This window comes from Thermobia domestica, chromosome 3 (assembly GCF_964235325.1).
Source record: "Thermobia domestica chromosome 3, izTheDome1.hap1.1, whole genome shotgun sequence".
In the NCBI taxonomy this organism is placed as follows: Eukaryota; Metazoa; Arthropoda; class Insecta; order Zygentoma; family Lepismatidae; genus Thermobia; species Thermobia domestica.
In genome coordinates this window covers 328535735-328555639 of record NC_137456.1, presented here as the reverse complement: position 1 = coordinate 328555639, position 19905 = coordinate 328535735, and the positions used below count along the sequence as shown (strand labels likewise).

Genomic DNA, 19905 nt, shown 5'->3' with positions numbered 1-19905 from the left:
ACGAACACAAAATTATAAATGAACCATCAAATAGGTTCACTTCATTACATAAACAAAACAAAAAATAATTTTACTATTAGAGGCTCTAGAGATAATATTTATTCGTATGACTTTGAGATTTAAAAATATTGTCCCCTTAACTAATTTGCCAGGTATGGAACAGGCCAAGGGGCGTAACTAACGGACCCAAAGACCTTGCCGTGCGGGAGGCCTTACAGACTACTGGAAACCCATAAAGAGTAAGAGAAAGATGGGGCCCAAGTATTAGAGAAACAACTTTCTTTAGGGGGCCAAATACGCGTATTAATGCTTGCCCCAAGAAAAATATCTAAGTTATGGCGCTGGATTTTATCAAGCACGACTTTGACAATTTTGTTTGTTTATAAATATATAACTTATATTAATAAAATGATAATACACAATAACTCACTTGTTCTGAAAAGAAACTTAAGGGGTAGAGATTTTCAGGTTTTGTTTTCTTTCAGGCGAAGTAAATGTTTCTTTGGTAACGTGATAATACGGAATAACTCATTTGTTCTGAATAACCGAAAGGGAGTAATTCATAGCTTTTTTTATGACCTTTCCTTATACAACTCAGGCATTTTGGACATATTTCGTAATTAAATTGTTACACTTTCAATTGGGTGATATGGCATAAGTCAATTGTTCTAAAAAAAAAACTAAAAAAAACAAAAAAAAGAACCTGAAGAAATATTTTTCTCTTGTGGTGCGTCATTTTTGTTTGGACAATCATCTCAGGAATGTCTCAGGCAATCTTTTTCATATTATCACGATATCAACGTTATGTATCTCATATAACATTTTTTTAGCTTCAAGGGTACATGTAAAGTTCTTAGAACTGAAATTTTACCAGGTGGAATTCTTGGCAGTGCAGCTAGGAGCTTCCAAACGAGTATACGCATAGCTGAGAGAACAGCTAGTGGTTTTAACTGAGCATGACTCTCGTGGGCAGAAATGACTCTTATCAACCCTCCTTTATATACTGTCAAATAAAGCATCTATGTCATTATAGTATACACGCTAAGAATATATTTCCATTAAGTCCTAAATGAGTTAAAATCTATCCTGTAATATTCATTGTAGAATAGAAAAACATATACTTGGAAGAGCATTGAAGAATGAGAAGAGAACTAAAAATTTTTGCTTGTTGGAAAAAGTTCGTTCTATTCCCTGCACATGTCTTTCGCCTAACAACTATTGTGCGTAGTGATGGGCAGTGGGAAGGAAAATAAAAAAACCGGAATATTCCGAGTTTTTTCCCTGGCATATAAATTCCCGAAAGGGAATTTATTTCCATTTCTTTATTTTCCAAATTATAACAATTATATGACTAATTACTTTATTTTCATTTGTTATAATTTACTTGTAGGTTTTAAATAATTTGGAGGTATAAAAGATTGAAAATCGTTGACTGTACTTTACATAAGTAATTAATAATATAATATTAACGAGAAGGAAATTTACTTTTTTGGCATATAAGTGGAAACTGCTTAATAAGTCAGACACGCTCAGAAAAGAACATGTATAGAAATCACGTGAAGAGGTGGAAATGATTCAAAGTACTTCTACGAAAAACGGTGAAGAATCTATTGAATTGTGTACCAGTGAAAGTGATTATCCAGACTCAGATATCCCATCCGAAGAATCAGATTTTGCCCTGCACTTATCGCTCTCTGATTAATGCAGAAATATTGGATTTCCCATATATTATTAGTAATCAGTAGGCTTAGGATCTTGATGATTTTGCATCTTTTTTCTGGATTAGTATAAACATTGCTTGTTGTGTTATAAATCCTGTTTTATTAAAAAGAAGTCATTTAAGACAAACTTGTTTGTGCATTTTTTGCATTTTTTGCCCATTTCTGTGTATAAGTGCATTTTGACAGTTTTTTGGGCATTTTACATGCATATTTAGTATTTATTCTTACTTTTAACTGCATAATTCTCATTTTTCTTATAAAAACAATAAATTGAAGCAGAAAGCAGAATGCTTCCGCCTACACAAAATAAAATGCAAGGAAAATTGCTCTACACTATTCTAGTTCGAAAATTCGTTGGAGTAGGTGTGGCCAATGTCCGCAGACTGCAGTCTCTGGCGATTAGTCACATGAAGCGAAGGAGCGAGAATTCAGTGACATTGGCATTCTCTGTTTTTTTGAGCTGTTGGTAGACGCCTAATTCTGCAGTTTATCTGGTTAAAATGCCGAAGATAAAAGAGAGTACTGCTTCCAAGCTTAAACGATTTGTGAGTGAATTTGGAGGTGAAAAAATATTTATAACAGATGGAAGTGTTCTCTACTGTAAGGTGTGTGATACGGCAGTTTCGGCCGAAAGAAAATTCACCGTTGAACAGCATGTTTCAAGGGACAAACACACACGGGGACTTAAGTTACGTGCGAAACGAGGGGCAAACGCCGCGCAACAACTTCTCCCGCAGTGTGGTACATCTAAAAATCATTCTGTTTTTTTCGAAGATTTGTGCGAAGCATTTATTTGTGCTGACATTCCGTTGAACAAAGTGGACAACGTGACATTGCGTGCCTCTTTGGAAAAATACACTTGTAAATCCCTCCCCGATTCTTCGACATTAAGGAAGAATTACGTGAACAAACTTTACGAGAAAACAATGCAGTGTATTAGACAAGAAGTGGACGGAAAGAAAATATGGGTGTCCATGGATGAAACGTGTGATTCGGAGGGACGAAATGTAGTGAATGTTGTTGTTGGAGTGATGCAGGAGGGTGGGCCGGGTAAAACATTTCTTTTGAATTGCGAAGTTCTGGAAAAGGTCAATTATTCCACGATCAGTAAGTTATTTGATAAATCAATGCATCTCTTATGGCCTAATGGCGTCCTTTACGAAAACGTGCTGCTCTTTGTAACCGATGCTGCACCGTATATGGTAAAAGCAGCGAACTCACTGCAGGCGCTATATTCGAAAATGGTTCACATTACGTGCCTCGCGCATGGTTGCCACAGAGTGGCTGAAGAGATACGTGTGCAGTTTCCTAATGGTGATAAACTCATAGGAAGTGTAAAGAAAGTGTTGAGTAAGGCCCCATCACGTGTAGCTGCTTTTAAGTCTGAGCATCCTGAACTCCCTCTACCACCTAGCCCCGTTCTTACCAGGTGGGGAACGTGGCTAGAAGCCTGTAAATACTATTGTCAAAACTTCGAAGCTGTGAAGAAAACGACCCCTCCGAAGCTTCCGCGATTCGAACTGCACAAGAGATATTGGCCAATCCTGAAATTCAAGGTAAGCTTGTGTACATTCAATCTAATTTTGGATTTCTACCAGGTGTGATTACTTCCTTAGAAAAATCTGGAGAAAAGTTGACAACTTCAATTGACTCAATCAAAAATGTAGTAAGTGCATTAGAAAGTGTTCCTGGGGATGTAGGACTGGTAGTGTCAAGAAAAATGACAGATGTATTGAAAAAAAAAACAGGTTACCAGGTTTTGTGTGCAATAGTGGACATTCTTTCAGGCAGAAAATTTGTACTGCCCAAATTAGAAAGTGATCTAGGAATAAGTGATATGGTCTATTTCGAATATGCTCCGGTGGTTTCTGTAGAAACTGAAAGAACCTTTTCAATGTACAAATCATTATTTGCAGACAACCGCCATGCATTCCAATTCGAAAACCTTCATATGATTTTTGTTGTTTATTGCAACTCAGTGTTACGTGCCTCTTTTGAGAAAAACACAACAGAGTAGAACCACACACATACACACACACACACACACACACACACACATATATATATATATATATATATATATATATATATATATATATATATATATATATATATATATATATATATATATATATATATATATATAATACACTAATAAATAGTAACGGATGATTCTCTGTGAAAGCATTTTTTTCAAATTATACTGCATTTTGTTTAGATTTTTAGTGCATAATTGCATTTTTTATTTTGCATTTTACCCGCATTTATAGTGCAATAAAATCCTAACCCTAGTAATCAGTATAAAGACAATTCAAGATTTAATAACGATTTCAATTTTTTTATTATTTTTTTCCACCTTATTTTCTATGGATGATGTAAAACAGTCACAACTTGGAATAATAAGACAATCAGCAAACATTTCAAAATTTTCTTTAGCAGACGATTCCTCATTCTTCATTCTTGGTAAATTTATGTAGCTTATGTAACCTGATGTAACCGAAGTGTTCTGTAACTGTTGATAAATTATTAAATAAGTCGAGAATTCCATTTACCTTGCATTTTCCTGAATCCTTACACGTGCGTACTTTGGATGTTTTCCACAATTTCGACGGTCATCTTCCTTCTTTGGTTGGTAGGGAAAAACGTTCCAGGACCCGGAAAATGGGAGTAGCACACGAGAAGCGGACTAGCACACGAGAAACGGAGAAGTACACGAGGAGCGAGTGTGAGCTACAGCAGGAGAAATCTATTCCAAATCCCACGCCAATTCGATACAGAGGCCAAGACATGGAGACGACCAGTCGACGCCCAGGAACTGAGGTACGGAACACGCATCCAAGGTGTTAAACGCCCTAAGAACCTTCCTTTTCTTTCTTCCTAAACTAGGACCCTCGACTCTCTTTTTTCTAAATATTTATTCTTATTTATTTCTACCCACATGCCCTACAAACCAAAAAACAACGCTCGTCGTCTTCTCAGATACCTCTCAATTCTACCAGTGAGCTATATTTCGTAAATTAACGATTATAGTTACTTTTCTTTCTTCAAAACGACGACGAAAGCATTCCAACTGAATGCATAAGCTTAAAATTAAGAATCAGATATTGAATAAAGAACTCTGTGTAGTTGTAAGTGCATATATTTTTAAAATGTAATGTTTATATATCAAAATTACGGTTGCTTGTCGGGATGTTTCATTAGTACCGGTGTTTCCGAACTTGTGTTAATTAGAATTTGTTTGCTTTTTTACGTTTGTATTTATGTAGCAAGCGTTGTTGGCGAATTGTTGTAACACCGGGTACCGTATATTATTCGAAATAGCCCATCTTCTTCTTAAATTAGAGCTTTAATAGTATGCAGTAATAACACAGTAACAAAACACCGTGTACCTCAACTCAACATTCTCTATATACTGTAGGTCATACATTGCCAATCTTACGAATTTTTCAACAGTCTAGATATGTTCACTGCAAGTTACCCAAACTAATTTGTTTAGAACATTTAAAAAATTTAATATGTTTATAATATCAGTAGTAGGGACCAGGGGGTCTAGGGGGTCGGCCCCTCCCCCCAAAAAAGAATTTTTCTCCCCCCAAAAAAAACTTTTCACGGCACGGTAGTCTTGCAAATGAAATGTAATATGGTGATTAACTATAATATTTTTGGATCGGGCCCTCCCTAACTTCAGCCGCCCCCCTTCCTACATTTTTGGGCTGGCTACCGACCTGGGGACAAGTTTAGAAAATCCACTTGCACATATATTTAAACTGTTTTAGCGGTGTAACCGATTATAGGGAACGAAAGTCTGCATAAGGAAAGTAATGACAACGGTGTTAGACTCGTGAACTTTGCAACATCCAAAAACCTAATCGTGAAGAGTACAAAATTCCCACATCGCGACGTTCATAAGTACACTTGGACATCACCAAACGGGGAAACACAATCAAATTGATCACGTTTTAGTAGATAGAAGAAGGCAATCTAGCATAATTGATGTCCGATCGTTTAGAGGGGCTGATTGTGACACAGACTACTACCTGGTAGCAGCGATAATACGAGAGAGATTATCGTTGAATAAAGGTAATATTCATTGTCCGGAGAGATTCAATTTAAAGAAATTAGAAGAGAGCCAGGTAAGAGAGAAATACCAGATTGAAGTTTTGAATAGATTCTCGGCTTTAGAAGATTCGGAGTGCACTAGTGTTGAGGATACCTGGATTGAAATTAGAGATAGCATTAAAATTTCAGCAAAAGAAAAATTGGGACACGGGGAAATACGTAGGAACAAACCATGGTTCGACCAGGAATGCATAAAACTAGCAGAGAAGAGAAAACAGGCAAAATTACGCTGGCTACAAAATCCGAATGAAATAACTACACAAAATTTCGCAGATATCAGGCGGGAAACTTCCAAAACTTTTAGAACAAAGAAACGCGATTTTCTGAGAGCTAAAATTAAGGAACTTGAAGATAATAGTAAAAATAAAAACATTCGGGACATGTATAAGGGAATCAACGAATTTTAAAAAGGCTATCAACCTCGTGCTTATATATTAAAGAAATATGACGGTACAGTTCTCACTGACACGGATAGCATCTTAAATAGATGGAAAGATTTCTTTGACGATTTGCTTAACACGCAACCGAAAATTAGTGTGCGTGGAGAAAAGGAGATACACACCCCAGAACCGTATATTCCAGAACCCAACCGAATAGAAGTAGAAACCGCTATAAAGAAATTAAAGAAACACAAGTCTCCGGGTGTAGATGAAATTGTGGCTGAGTTAATTTTAGCTGGAGGCGAAAAATTGTGGAACAAGATACACAAACTCATTCTCCTTATCTGGAACAAGGAAAAATTGCCACAAGAGTGGAAAGAATCAATCATTGTTCTAATTCACATGAAAGGAGACAAAACTGACTGCAATAATTATCGAGGCATTTCTCTTTTGTTAACGTCCTATAAAATCCTTTCAAATATTCTATTAGCAAGACTGACCCCATACGCAGATGAAATTATTGGAGATTATCAGTGCGGATTTAGACGAAATCGATCAACTATCGACCAAATATTTACCATTCGCCAAATACTCGAAAAAAAAGTGAGCTTAGAAGTAAATGCAGAGAAAACTAAATACATGGAAGTGCGTCGGGACCGGAATATAGCAAATTATGGATGCGTTAAAATATTAAATAATACTTTTGATAAAGTGGATAATTTCAAATATCTAGGATCAATATTAACAGAGGAAAATCATATTCACGGAGATATTAAATGTCGACTAAAAGCAGGGAATTCGTGTTACTATTCGGTTCAAAATCTCTTGTCGTCCCGAATTCTGTCGAGGAATTTGAAGCTTAAAATATACAAAACGATAATCATGCCTGTTGTTCTGTATGGCTGCGAAACATGGTCACTTACTCTGAGGGAAGAACATAGACTGAAAGTATTTGAGAACAAGATCCTGAGACGAATATTCGGACCCAAGAGGAACGGGAATGGGGAATGGCGGGAACTTCATAACAAGGAACTACATAATTTATATGGTTTACCCAAGATTGTTAGGGTCGTCAAGTCTAGGAGGCATAGGTGGGCGGGTCATGTAGCTAGAATGGAAGAAAGTAGAAACGCTTTCAAAGTCTTGACTGGAAGACCAATCGGAAAACGACCATTAGGAAGACCTAGGCGCAGATGGGAGGACAATATTAAGATGGATCTCGCAGAGATTGGAATACAAAGTAGAAACTGGATGCAGTTAGCTAAGGATAGAAGTCAGTGGAGAGCTTGTGTTCAATATATATATTTTTAAAAATCCTATGGAGACAGCAATATGAATAAAAAGGTCGAATTATATTTAAAAATCATACTGTATTACAAGAATGCAATTTTCTTTCTGTTTGTACATAAATTCCCGGAATATCAATATTTTTCTAAATCGTCCCGGGGAATATTCCTGAAAAATATTTTCCCGGGAATTTGTCTATCACTAATTGTGCGTAATGGTTGCTACACAAGAGGCATCTGCACTGAATAGGACGAATTTTTCAAGTAGAAAAAAATGTTTACATCTCAATCTCCAACGCTGTTACATGTCTATGTTCTTGTCTATGGCTGCACGATTATAACAAATTTCTTAAGACTTTCTTCATATAAAAAAAAGCACCAATCGTAATATACCAACCAGGGAGATGCCCTCTAGAAAATTCCCTTCGCGGACCATGACCATAAACACTTTTGTATAGATTTAAAATATTGGAGTTATGTAGGCAACTGCAAAAATCATCAATGCATGTGCTGCTACTGTATTACACGGAGTAGCGAAATGTCGTGAAAGAAAATATCTGAAATTGTATAATATTAATTCTGATCACTTGAAGTATAGTATTACTAGTTCGTTCGAATACCGTCTGATGACACCACTTCCTTGATGGCTGAGAAAAGTACGTAGAGACACAATAGATGGCTCTAGCTGTCTTGTCAGCTCATTTTGATCTTCACAAATCTTATGCTCTGCTCTCCGTCATATTCAGGATATGGTCAAAACATGTTTAGTGTAACATGTAGAGTGACATTTCAAAATTTAGTTAAAAGTATCGAAATGAAAAGATGAAAAATGAAAGAGTAACTTCGTACATTATATTTAGAAATGAAATAAAATGAAATATTTCAGTTGTACGTCCCACGATATGCCGACTAGATTAAAGGAGACGGTGACGATGAGAAATGAATGCAATGGTGGAATGAATAAAGTGGGAGCAAACGGGAGGACTCTGAAGAAACCCACAAATACGATGTTTGTCCACCACAAAGCCTACTTTGCGCGAACAGATAAGAATTTCAAATAATATTAATGTCAACTGATACAATAGTGCAGTGGCGAATCCAGGGGGCGATCGGGGCGATTGCCCCCCCTTCAAGAAGACGAACCTTTCTTATTTTAAATATTAATAAAACCCATCCCAGAGTTTGGAGCTCTTAAAAGTAGCTCTAAGTAGCAGAACTACAACCCACCGCACCTTCCCCCTCCCCAGAAGTCCGTCCTGGATTCGCCCCTGCAATAGTGACATTTTAGAATAAGTTTACACGTTTCATTCATAACGAAACCTGGCAACATCTCTATCAGTTTGTAATCTCCACCACTCCTTTTACTACTTTCCCTTTCAAACCAATGGTCCGTTATAAAAGAGGATTTGCCTGTCAACAAAAAAAAAAAAAAAAAAAAAAAAAAAAAAAAAAAAAAAAAAAAACCTTCCAAGGGCTTAGAATATATCGTCAATAGTTATTCTGTCTTAACCACTTTTGCCACTTTCTTGTGTCACTCTCTCCTGTATACACTGCATCTTATTTAGCGAAACATGGTCGAAACTTCCCCTAACGACAATCTGGTATATTCCCAGGGAATGCGCAATATAAAAATGATAGAGTTAATAAAAGAACCGAGTGGGGTAGGTATTTATATTGTAGAAAACTCACCAGTAAAAATTCTTTCTAAATCAGATAGCATATCACCTAATGAAACTTAATACGTATTACTAGAAGTTGCACTTGTTAAACAACAGGCATTAGTATAAGTGGCATATCGGACACAATGAGTCAGATAGTACGAGCTTCGCTAACATTTGTTTCACTAAATAGTTTCGGTATGACGTGGCCGTTAATTTGGTCCTTAGCGCCTCCCAACAGTGAGGCTATAAAAGACATGGATCCATAGTTAAACATGGGATCCAAGTTATTAAACGGGAGTCGAGGTCAGGTTTCTTCTGCCTCGGAGGAGCTCACAACCAGAGATTATTATAAAGGTAACCAAGAAAGTTCTGTCGCTTTATCACCCACCACTTTGAACATCGATATGTCACGAAAGGCGTACCTGGAAGATCAAAAATAGTCCCCATCATTATCGACGACTTTCTCCCAATTTTCTGGAATGCTATGGATTCCATCGCGGTAGAACTTGGTGGGCCATGAAGCGAAGAGTGTATCAAATGCATTTTGCACCTTTACTAGGGATTTGAACTGGAGTCCTCTAAGGTGATTGTCCAAGGAATGGAACAGGTGATAATCGGATGGTGCAATGTCCAGGGAGTATGGCGAATGCAATAGTGTTTCCAATCCAAGGCGTAGAATGGTGTCCCGGGTCATCCTAGCCACGTGAGCTTAGCGTTGTCATGTAACAGAAGGACCCCTTTCAGAAATGCTGGCTCTAGAGTTTTGAGTTTTTCTTGAACACAGTTCAACTGCTGACAGTACACAGTTACATTGATGCCCTGAACAGCTAGTAGCAGTTCTCGACGCACGATGCCACTAGCAGTCCTCCAAACACGGAAGTCCTTCTTTTTGTGCACTGCTGGTTTCGGCTGTTTTAAAAACGGTTTAATGGATGCTAACCAAAAACCGCACCGTGGACCTTCGTACAGGACCAACTTTTCATCACATGTCAACACCCTGTCCAGAAATGGCTGCTTCGTCAGACGAGACAGCAAAGAAACACAGGTTGCCTTCTGGCCCGGAATCAAATCATTTTGGACCCATCGACCCAACTTGAAGTGCTTCCCAAGTTGATGGAGGTGCTGCGAATTGTTTCTCCACTCACATTGAATTGTAATCTCAGTTCCTCACATGTCTGACCACTGTTTACCTCAATTGCTGCCTGGAGATCTTTACTTTGTACATGTGTTGGTCTTCTGTTGGTCTGGTTGGCTGTGTAGACGTGGTGCATCTTCAAGTGGTTCGTCACCGCCTTAAACTTGTTAAACCACCGCAGCACTGTCCATGTAGTCACGACACCCCCGCAAAAGGCCTGTCATATCTTCCGCCCCGCTGCAGTGGCGTTTGACCCCAGTTTGAACTCGTGCAGCATACACACCCTTCTGACGCTCTGTGAAGGTCCCAAATTCACTCTGTCCTTAGATAAGTTTACAGTGTAACTGAATTGCCATAACTAGGTAGTATGTTGGATATCCTCAAACCAACAACTAACTTTTGCTTTATCTCCATTCGCATTCAACTCACAGTGTGAGTCCCAATAGAACACAGACCTCCACAAAAAGCGATAGAACTTTCTTGGTTACCTTTATAACATGCAGTGTGATACGATAATACACCGAGAAACAGAAGGAAGTGATAATGGAAATATATATTTGTAAAACTGTCAAACGAACATACGTCAAAATCACCGTTTTACCATGAGATGTGTCCAAAAGTATCGAAGGCGCTTATGTAATGTCCGATATCTCATGAACGCGTAAAGATATTCCTGTTGACTCAAGATACTACATAGAAAGTCGCAACAGAGAAATGGAATAATGTACCGATGCTGGTGGAGCGGTCGCAGCGATAATGAGGTCCCCTATTGATAGCTGGAGAATTCTCACACGTATTCTCCATCTGTGTTACCCCGGTGACCATCGGTATGTCAATCAATGTTTTGAAATGAAATCTTTAAGTTTAACGTCCCACGGTTTTGCCGGTTAGGCTAAAGGAGACGGTGATGATGAGAGATGAGTAAAATGGTGAAATGAAGAAAGTGGGAGGAAACGGGAGAACCCCGAGAAAACCCACGAGCACGGTGTTTGTCCACCACAAAGTCTACACGGCGCAATCAATGTTTTAGTTGCGACTTTCTGTGTAACATTTTGACCCGAAAATAATATCTTTTCGTGCTCATGAGATACTCAGCATTGTATCACCGCCATCGCCAGTTTTTGAACACCTCTCATGGTAAAACGGTACAGCTTTTGACCCATGTTCAATAGATATTTTTGCTTACTTTTAAGTCTATTATCACCTCTATTTGTTTGACAGTTTATTATAGTACCACCCTGTATAACGCATTATAACCACCTACCTAATATCTGTTAACTTCACCTTTTACTGGTAGTACAGGGTGAATGCAGTTTGACATTGAAGCAATGAGATTTTAGTAGGTCGCTATAGGCATGGCACACTGCATATTATGACCACTTACCTAATACCTACTAACTTCACCTTGTGCTAGCAGTACAGGAGCAATGCAGTTCGGCATGGAAGCAATGAGGCCTAAGTAGATGGTTAAAGGCATAGCATACCACATTTGCACACAGCAGGGAGCATATCTCAAGTAACCGCAAATCCTGTTAAACCATATTTTGTGAATCTAATACAAATGGAAATAAGTAACATAACCATCAAAAATCTTTGTTATTCATTTCTCGAAGAGTCCGAGAGCAGGATTTGACAATAATTTCAAAACAAGTTAAGGTGACAATGTTCACTTGGAGAGAAAGGTCTACAGTATAACAAAAATTAGTGGCGTAAATTCGCCATGAAGTTTCTAAAATAAGTAGCGAAATAACTTTCAAAAATATTCATTTCACATTGTTTTCGAGAAAATTAATTATTTTTAATTGTCACATTTTTTAACGATTTTCAATTAAAATTGACTCCGAAATTTTTATTATTACTAAATTACGAGGATATGCTGAAAAACTTTGCCCATTAGTTAATATCTCTCTTATTTTTATTTGCAGATGTCGAAACTTTGATAAGCGTTCCACTATTCCTTATCTACAACGTCACGTAGGAAGAGTTTTCATCTGCCCACGTGATCAGCAGTTGTGGTCAAGATGACTACTGGTATGGAAGTGCGTTTAAAGCAGAGAGCCGTAATCGAATTCTTGACGACGGAAGGAGTTGCACCCATCCAATTTTTTTCGCCTGATGCAAGTTGTGTACTGTGAGCACTGCGTGCACGAGAGCACTGTTTAAAGATGGGTCAATGCAGTCAAGGGAATCCATTCAAGCCATTTCAAGCTTATTGACAAGTTTCGCTCTGAAAGACCATTAACTGCCATCGACGTGACTCATAAAGGGACCCGGGTAAGAAGTTAATCAGCTAAACTGAGGAACCAAGCAGAAGGAGGTTGTCCTGCAGCTTGACATATGTCCGGGATGAGTCGGGTTCATAATCAGGGAATTACTAAAGTACCGCAAAATATGAGCAAAATGTATTCCAAGGATGTTGACAGGTGAGATGAAACCCGCGAGAAAATGGATGGCTGAGGAAAATCTGCACTTTCGTGTGCCAAATCGTCACAGGCAACGAATCATGAGTCCACCACTATGACCCAACGATGAAAAAGCAAACCATGGAGTACTGTCACGAGGTTTTCCCACTCCAAAGAAAATCCAAGGTCTGTGAATCTGCATGAAAATTTCTGTTGACTCTGCTTTTCGATATGAATTGCGTTGTCCACACCGAGTTTCTTCCCAAGGGTACCACCTTGAACTCAAAGCAATACATAGAAATACTGAAGAAGGTAAAATCTCGACTGATACTCATCATACTTGACATTGGAATTCCTCCTCTTCTCCATGACAATGCTGGCCCCACACTAGCAAGCTAACCAAGGACGAAGCTTGGATACACTGTCCACCCACACGCACCTACAAACCTGATGTTTTACCCAGTAACTTTTGCATCTGTCTACTACTGCGAAGACATCCAGCATGCTGGACTATCGTGGTGTCGCTCCAAAGGCAAGGATTTCTACTGTGCCGCCATGGGAGGGCTGGTGCGTCGTTGGAGGAAGTGCGTGGAAGTAAATGATGACTAAGTGCAAAGTTATCCAGAAGTGAAGCGTAGATGTCATGTTTTACATTGTCTTCTACTTTATTACATTATGTCCATTATATCCCGAGATATTAATCAACAGGACAACTCACTCACCCACTCTTGTATTTAATTGTTAGTTTTATTAGACTATTTACAAGTCTGCAATTATTCCTCACAGACCTGAGAAGTTTCTTCCTCAATGAATTATTATCACAATTTTAAGTTTTGATCGTGCTAATAAATAATCTATTCCAGTGGCAAGGAATGTTTCTTCGCAGGATGTAAGCGGTAAGAAAAGATTTTGTGTATTACCATCCCAATTTCTACAGACGTAACTTGAGGGAGACCATGGGTGTGCAGTCCACCATAAAACACCTTTGTTTTCTCCCATTTAATACCGTTGGAACTCAGGCTGAAACTGTGTTGATATGAACATACTGTATATGTGATGAAACACGGCGATTTAAACAATTAATTGATAACGTATACTGAATAAATGTTAATTATGTGCATTGGTGATTCGTCATATCTAGAAGAGGTCTGCTATTACGTAACTTGGATGTTAATGTGGATGAATTTTGGAGACATTTATGAATGTTTACACTATTACGTATAGTTCTTTACCACCACAATGCCAGTTCCCATTCACCGCACCAAGTTGTTGATTTTTCCAGTAAAAATATCGAATTAATGGTTCAGATACTTTTGGTCTGGCAAATGCCTCTCGTCCTTTTTACGGCAACATTATTTTACATTTTTTTAAATGTCAAGTATATTATTAAAATATCCAGTTCGTATATTGTTCAAGAGATATGAGGTCACATTCTTTTCTAGTCTTCGCAAAGTTTGTGAATCACAACACAACGCAACACCTGGAAAAAGCAAGTGTAAGTGCTATACCATATATTCCAAATTAAAACATATTTTGTGTTGTGTTAAAGCAAATCTGCACAGAATAAGACGTATTGTTTTGTTTAATTTACGAATTGAATGTGGAATTGTGGTTCTATTGTTGATGTATTAAGCAATAGACAGGGTAGGATTAAGAGCCAGGCAACTCGAGCGACTGTCCGGGGCGCCAAAGTCAGGGTACACCAAAACGAGTCTCAAAACTTAAATTTTATTACGTGTTTTCTACCGACTTCTTTGGTTTATATTATTGTAAAGTAGCGTGAATTACATCATCTTTTTCTATTCCACCATGGAAGAAGAGAGTTTCTTAGTACTAGGAAGCTGTATCGACAAATGGAGACATGGCATGTAGAAGAAAGAGTAATGAAGGAGTTGGTATTATTTATAGCGGGCCATGTTCTTTGTGAGATTTTCCCAGGCAATGAATGTTATTTGAGTTTATTATATATGTTATTCTTTTAACGTGGTATTTATAATAACATAGAAACTTTATTAAATATTATCCAGGACCTATTCAGAAAAAAAATGGATGGAGGGGCAAGTATAGAATTACTATTTGACAAATACAAACGCGAAGCTAATTTTTGAATAAATTCAGTTTTACTTATCGCATAAGATTCATCCAATATAAAATTTGAATTCACTAAAAAGAACTTGACCTACGACAGTTTGTGCCAATCCGATCAAAGTAGGGTTCCGAACTTTAACTGGAGCCAAAACCACACACCTAAAAATTATTATTATTATTATTATTATTATTATTATTATTATTATTATTATTATTATTATTATTATTATTATTATTATTATTATTATTATTATTATTAATTGAATAGTGAATAATTATATAAACAATGTAGAAAGTGGCAACACATATGTAATGTTGAGCCGTTCGTAAACGATAGTTGAAATTCAGCTTGATGCAGTCAGGGGCGGATCCAAGACGGACTTCTGGTGGGGCGATGGGTTGTAATACTGCTACTTAGAGCTACTTTTAAGAGCTCCAAACTCTGGGATGGGTTTTATTTATATATAAAATAAGAAAGTTTCCTCTGCTGGGGGAGGCAATCGCACCGACCGCCCTCCTTCTGGATCCACCCCTGGATGCAGTTACAAGCTGATTTAAATTTTCTACGCACGACGTGCGAAGAGAAGTAAACCAATCAGCTGATGCGTGTTTTAAAATTGTTAATTGTTTCATAACTTCAATTACAAGATTTCAATAACAATCAAAAGTAAAAATTAATAAAGTATTCAATAAATGCTGTTCAATATTGTTTTTCTTCATAGGTATCAGTACATAAATAATGATAATAAAATCACAATATGTATATTTTTAAGTATACTAAATATGCCTATGCCATGCATTTGAGTATTAATTTTTCTTCTTGAAAAATGGATTTAAAATATTAAAATCGCTGTAATAAGATGTTAAGTATAGGTTAGGACTAGGGGGGCGCCGAAAGCCACTTTGCTCGGGTGAAAATTTTGCCTTGATCCCCCTATCAATAGAGGTCATTATATCTCTCGTTGTACTGAGAGGATAAATAGAGGAAAGGAGTTTTTGTATAGTCTTTTGGAAAGAAGCGTTGGCCACGTTTGTTTGCTTGATGATATTCATTTACAAAAGCTTGAATTTTGATATTGTAGTAAGTAATATTATTTTGTTTTATACAACTATTTTGTTTCTGTTGCAGTAATGTAATTTATTCCTCTCTATATATGGCGTTCAAATTAGGTTAGATGTTGTAAATGGTAGTGTTGATTGAATAAACTGCACCACAAATCCCTGATTATGATATATGATAGTCCCTATATTTTAATCAGTACTATCGTAATGTACTCTATTTATATTGGTGGAGAGTATTCACCCCCTTCTCTAATAGAATCTGAAATAACATTGCTGATTTACACATACCTTTTTTTCTTTTTGATTCAAGAAATTGATTTTCTTTTCTTGCAGTATGGTGCTGTTTTCGTGGCCAAAAGAAGTATCATTTTTCTTGTCAAGGATACCAACTGTCGAAACTAATGTTAAATTGACCACTCTTGCTTAAAATGAAGATATCACCATAGGTATTGTGTCATAATTGGCAGGTCACTTACTGCAACTGGAGGGAAGAGCTTCCATGCTCCAGGGTCTTCGGCTAATCTCTTCGTCTTCACATATGATTTCTTTGTTTTTATATCATCCATTAATTATAGTCTACTCCGCCCCTCCCTCTCTTTCCTGCCACCATACCCTCTAAGACGTCCCCCATGATACCGTTCCTTCTGAGTCAATGTCCCAACCATTTTTCTCTTCCTCTTCTTAATACTATTTATAATTCGTTTCTACCCTACCATTTCTAGCATACTCTCATTCCTTTTCGGCTCGACCAAGCTAAATCTCTCCATTCTTCTCCACACCCACATTTCGAAAGCTTCCAGTCATTGTTCACCCTTTTCGTGTAATGTCCATGTTTTTTTCTGATCCATACAGTACAATATTCCACACGAAGCACTGTATGAGTCTTTTTATCAACTCTTCATTCAAGGTCCCAGAAAATAGTATTTTCTTTCTCCTAAAGGATTCTTTCGCCATTCCTATCCTTGGTTTTATTTCATGTTTTATTTCATATCATTACTAATAATCAGGGATGCAAATAAGCAACAAAATTTCATTCGCCCAAGGAAAAATACTACTAGTCCACATCCCACAATAGAAATAATTTACTTACCTTCGGTATGATATTAAATACTCGCCCGCACCGGTGAACCACTCGCCCAGGGCTTGATGAACCAGTGATTATTTGCATCTCTGCTAATAATACTACCCAGGTATCTAAAACTAGTCACATATTCTATATTCTCCCTACCTACTTTTATATTTGACACAAACCTCTTCGTTTCAATCACCATAGCTTCTGTCTTTCTAACATTTGTTTTCATCCAATATTTCTTACAGCCCTTCTTCAAGTTTTCTAACATCTTACTGATTGTCTTTTCATATTAATGAAGGTACGAAATGGTCAAAATTGTTCGATTTAGTTCAATCTAAAGATAAGAATCGAAAGTTTTTCAAACTGGTAGTCTTATCTCCTTTGACAAAACTATATCTTATTTAAGGTCTAGAAATGGAAAGTTAATACTGGCGGATCAAACCAAAAACTACGTCCCACAGTGATAACATATTAGTTATTTATCTACGTGAACTTCTTGCGAGAAAATTCCTTTAAGATACTACCCGATAGAAGATCCAATAATTTTGAGATTTATGTTGTTTCATGTTCTGGCAACGCCGTGTTCTAAAATTCTAAACAAAAATTCTTTTAAATGTAAGACACAAGGAAGCATAACCTTCTGTACAAGGGAGAAAGAATGGTAAACAAAGTCTCCAGCGCCACAGACGTGTAACAAAGATAAAGAACTTGCGATTAGCCTCCGGTTTGCTCGTTCAAGTTTGTCCAAGCGCCAATAAATTGATCTCAGGGGCAACTGCTTCCGTACGGAAGGAAAGAAGAAAGAAAAATCAATCAACCCGTGACCCGGCCACTTTCCCTACTTTTCCTACTTTCCGTAGCCCCATCAGGTGATGTAATGTACACCTGGAAGACAGCGTTATATATATATATATATATATATATATATATATATATATATATATATATATATATATATATATATATATATATATATAACAAGTGGTGCTGGAGTTCCGTAACTTCCTCTTGGGAATACTAAAGCACACAGTCTGAGCTCTTCCTCCTAGAAAACTCACCCCCTCTGCCCGTACTCTTAAACCTTGACAGGTGGTTTTCCACTTCGAAAATTAAACCTGCCACGAAAACTTATGCACTCAGGAACGTGCATCTTTTCTCTCCTCTTTTTCCCCAACTCCCGAAAGCTATTTATCTTTTGTTTTCTCTCTGGCGCGCGCGCGCGCTCTTCATAATAAATAAACAAAAGCAAATAAATAAAAGATAATCAGGATGCTTGTTGGAAGAATGGAGAAATAATGGCTCTTTTTCCTTAAGGGAACGGGAAAAAAAATGGCTTGAAATTTCAATATGTCTTAACAGACGAAAACTTAGTGCACTGAGTCTTAAATTGAAACTTAACAAAGTTTTAAATTGATTTAGATCTATCAATCAAGGAAACCATTGTAATATTCATGCTTTGCTTTCCCGGCAATAAATTATTGATTCAATCAACTTTTCTTTTTATCGAACGTATTCAGCCTATCACCAGGTGATACAATTAGAAACGTCGAAGCTGAAGGGAAGTTGACGACTCTTCTTCCATTTCACACAGTTTGCATTTGGACGTCTATCTATTTCTCAGTTAGACGGCAATTTTCATAACATGTATCCAATAGTAATCAAAGTTGGTATTTACAATCTGAGATTTAGTAAAAAAGAAATAGCTTATTGCTTCGCATTAAAATCTTAAGATGTTAAAGAATATAAAATGAAGAATCAAAATCAACTTGAAGTTGAAAATTTGTGTGCCTTGAAATTTCTGTATACTGTCCATTTTAACCCTCCTATGGCCCTTCAAATCTACACACACGCCCGTCCAGGGGGTCTATTTGACCCCAATTATTTAATTTCTCATAAAGGCATGCAAACATGAACGATAGACTAAATAATAGTTAATCTAGTGTCTTTAGGTGGCTTATTATAAATAATAATAATAATAATAATAATAATAATAATAATAATAATAATAATAATAATAATAATAATAATAATAATATTAGACAATGGGGTCAATATAACCCCAAGGTCTGATGTGTTACCCAGTTTATTTAACAACATTCCTTAAAATAATTAACTTTTAATTTTGAATTATATAAAGAATAAAATATTAAAATATGGAGACGTAGTACATTGTAAATAAGTAAACTGTATTCCTTAATGGTTAGGCTGTGCACTGCAATTTAAACCCATTTAAATTAAGTATCAGGGCTTGAAATGAAAATATGAAGTCCCATTTAAACTACAATTTATTATGACTGAATTTTCAATAATATAAAAATAAATCTTTAAGACTGTAATGCACAGTGGGGCGCTTGCCACAGGAGACTTATACCCACAATGATGAATGACTTTTTCTAAGGCATGCCAGATGGCAGAGTTTTGCTGAAGCTCCTCCCCAAAGTTGGAGAAGGTATACTATAGGAAAAGAGAGGTACTTACACGGCAAGCGTTCCAAACTCCATTGCGGTTACTGGTGATTAATTCCAAAAGCATATGATTCGTTGATATGAATTGTCATTGCCCATGTCTCTTGCCCGCGCTTTTTATATTCTTCAATTTCGTGACGTATCACGCAGAAAAATCCAAAAAATTGTTTTTCAATAAGTGTGCTGCTATTTTATTTTCTGGGAAGTCCATACGTTCGTAATCAGATATGTTTATGTTTTGAAAAAACAACGGGCCGAGAAGCTTACAAAGAGGTCAACTGGCTGTTGTTGCTCTTGATGGGAAAGTTTGTTTTCCTATTCATATAACTGACCTTGACCATATGTTGTCACTTTCTATTACTATTCTCACTTTCCGTGTACGAAAATATACACTAAAAATACGTTACCAATAATTTCAGTATTATATTTAAAAAAAAAACCTTATGCATTATTATGTGCATATTTATTATATGACAAGAATCAGACTAGGCCGAGGAATACTAAAAGAATCAAT

The 19905-nt window shown here is 36.8% G+C and overlaps 1 protein-coding gene across 1 annotated transcript in view; it reads right to left on the bottom strand.

The window, feature by feature from the left end:
* LOC145681198 (uncharacterized) overlaps positions 1-19432 on the bottom strand; it is a 77373-nt gene extending 57941 nt beyond the window's left edge. The window contains exon 1 of the mRNA XM_081752700.1: positions 19405-19432. The gene's annotated coding sequence lies outside the window, so the exon portion shown is untranslated. The remainder of the gene's footprint in view (positions 1-19404) is intronic.
* Positions 19433-19905: the final 473 nt, after the last annotated feature.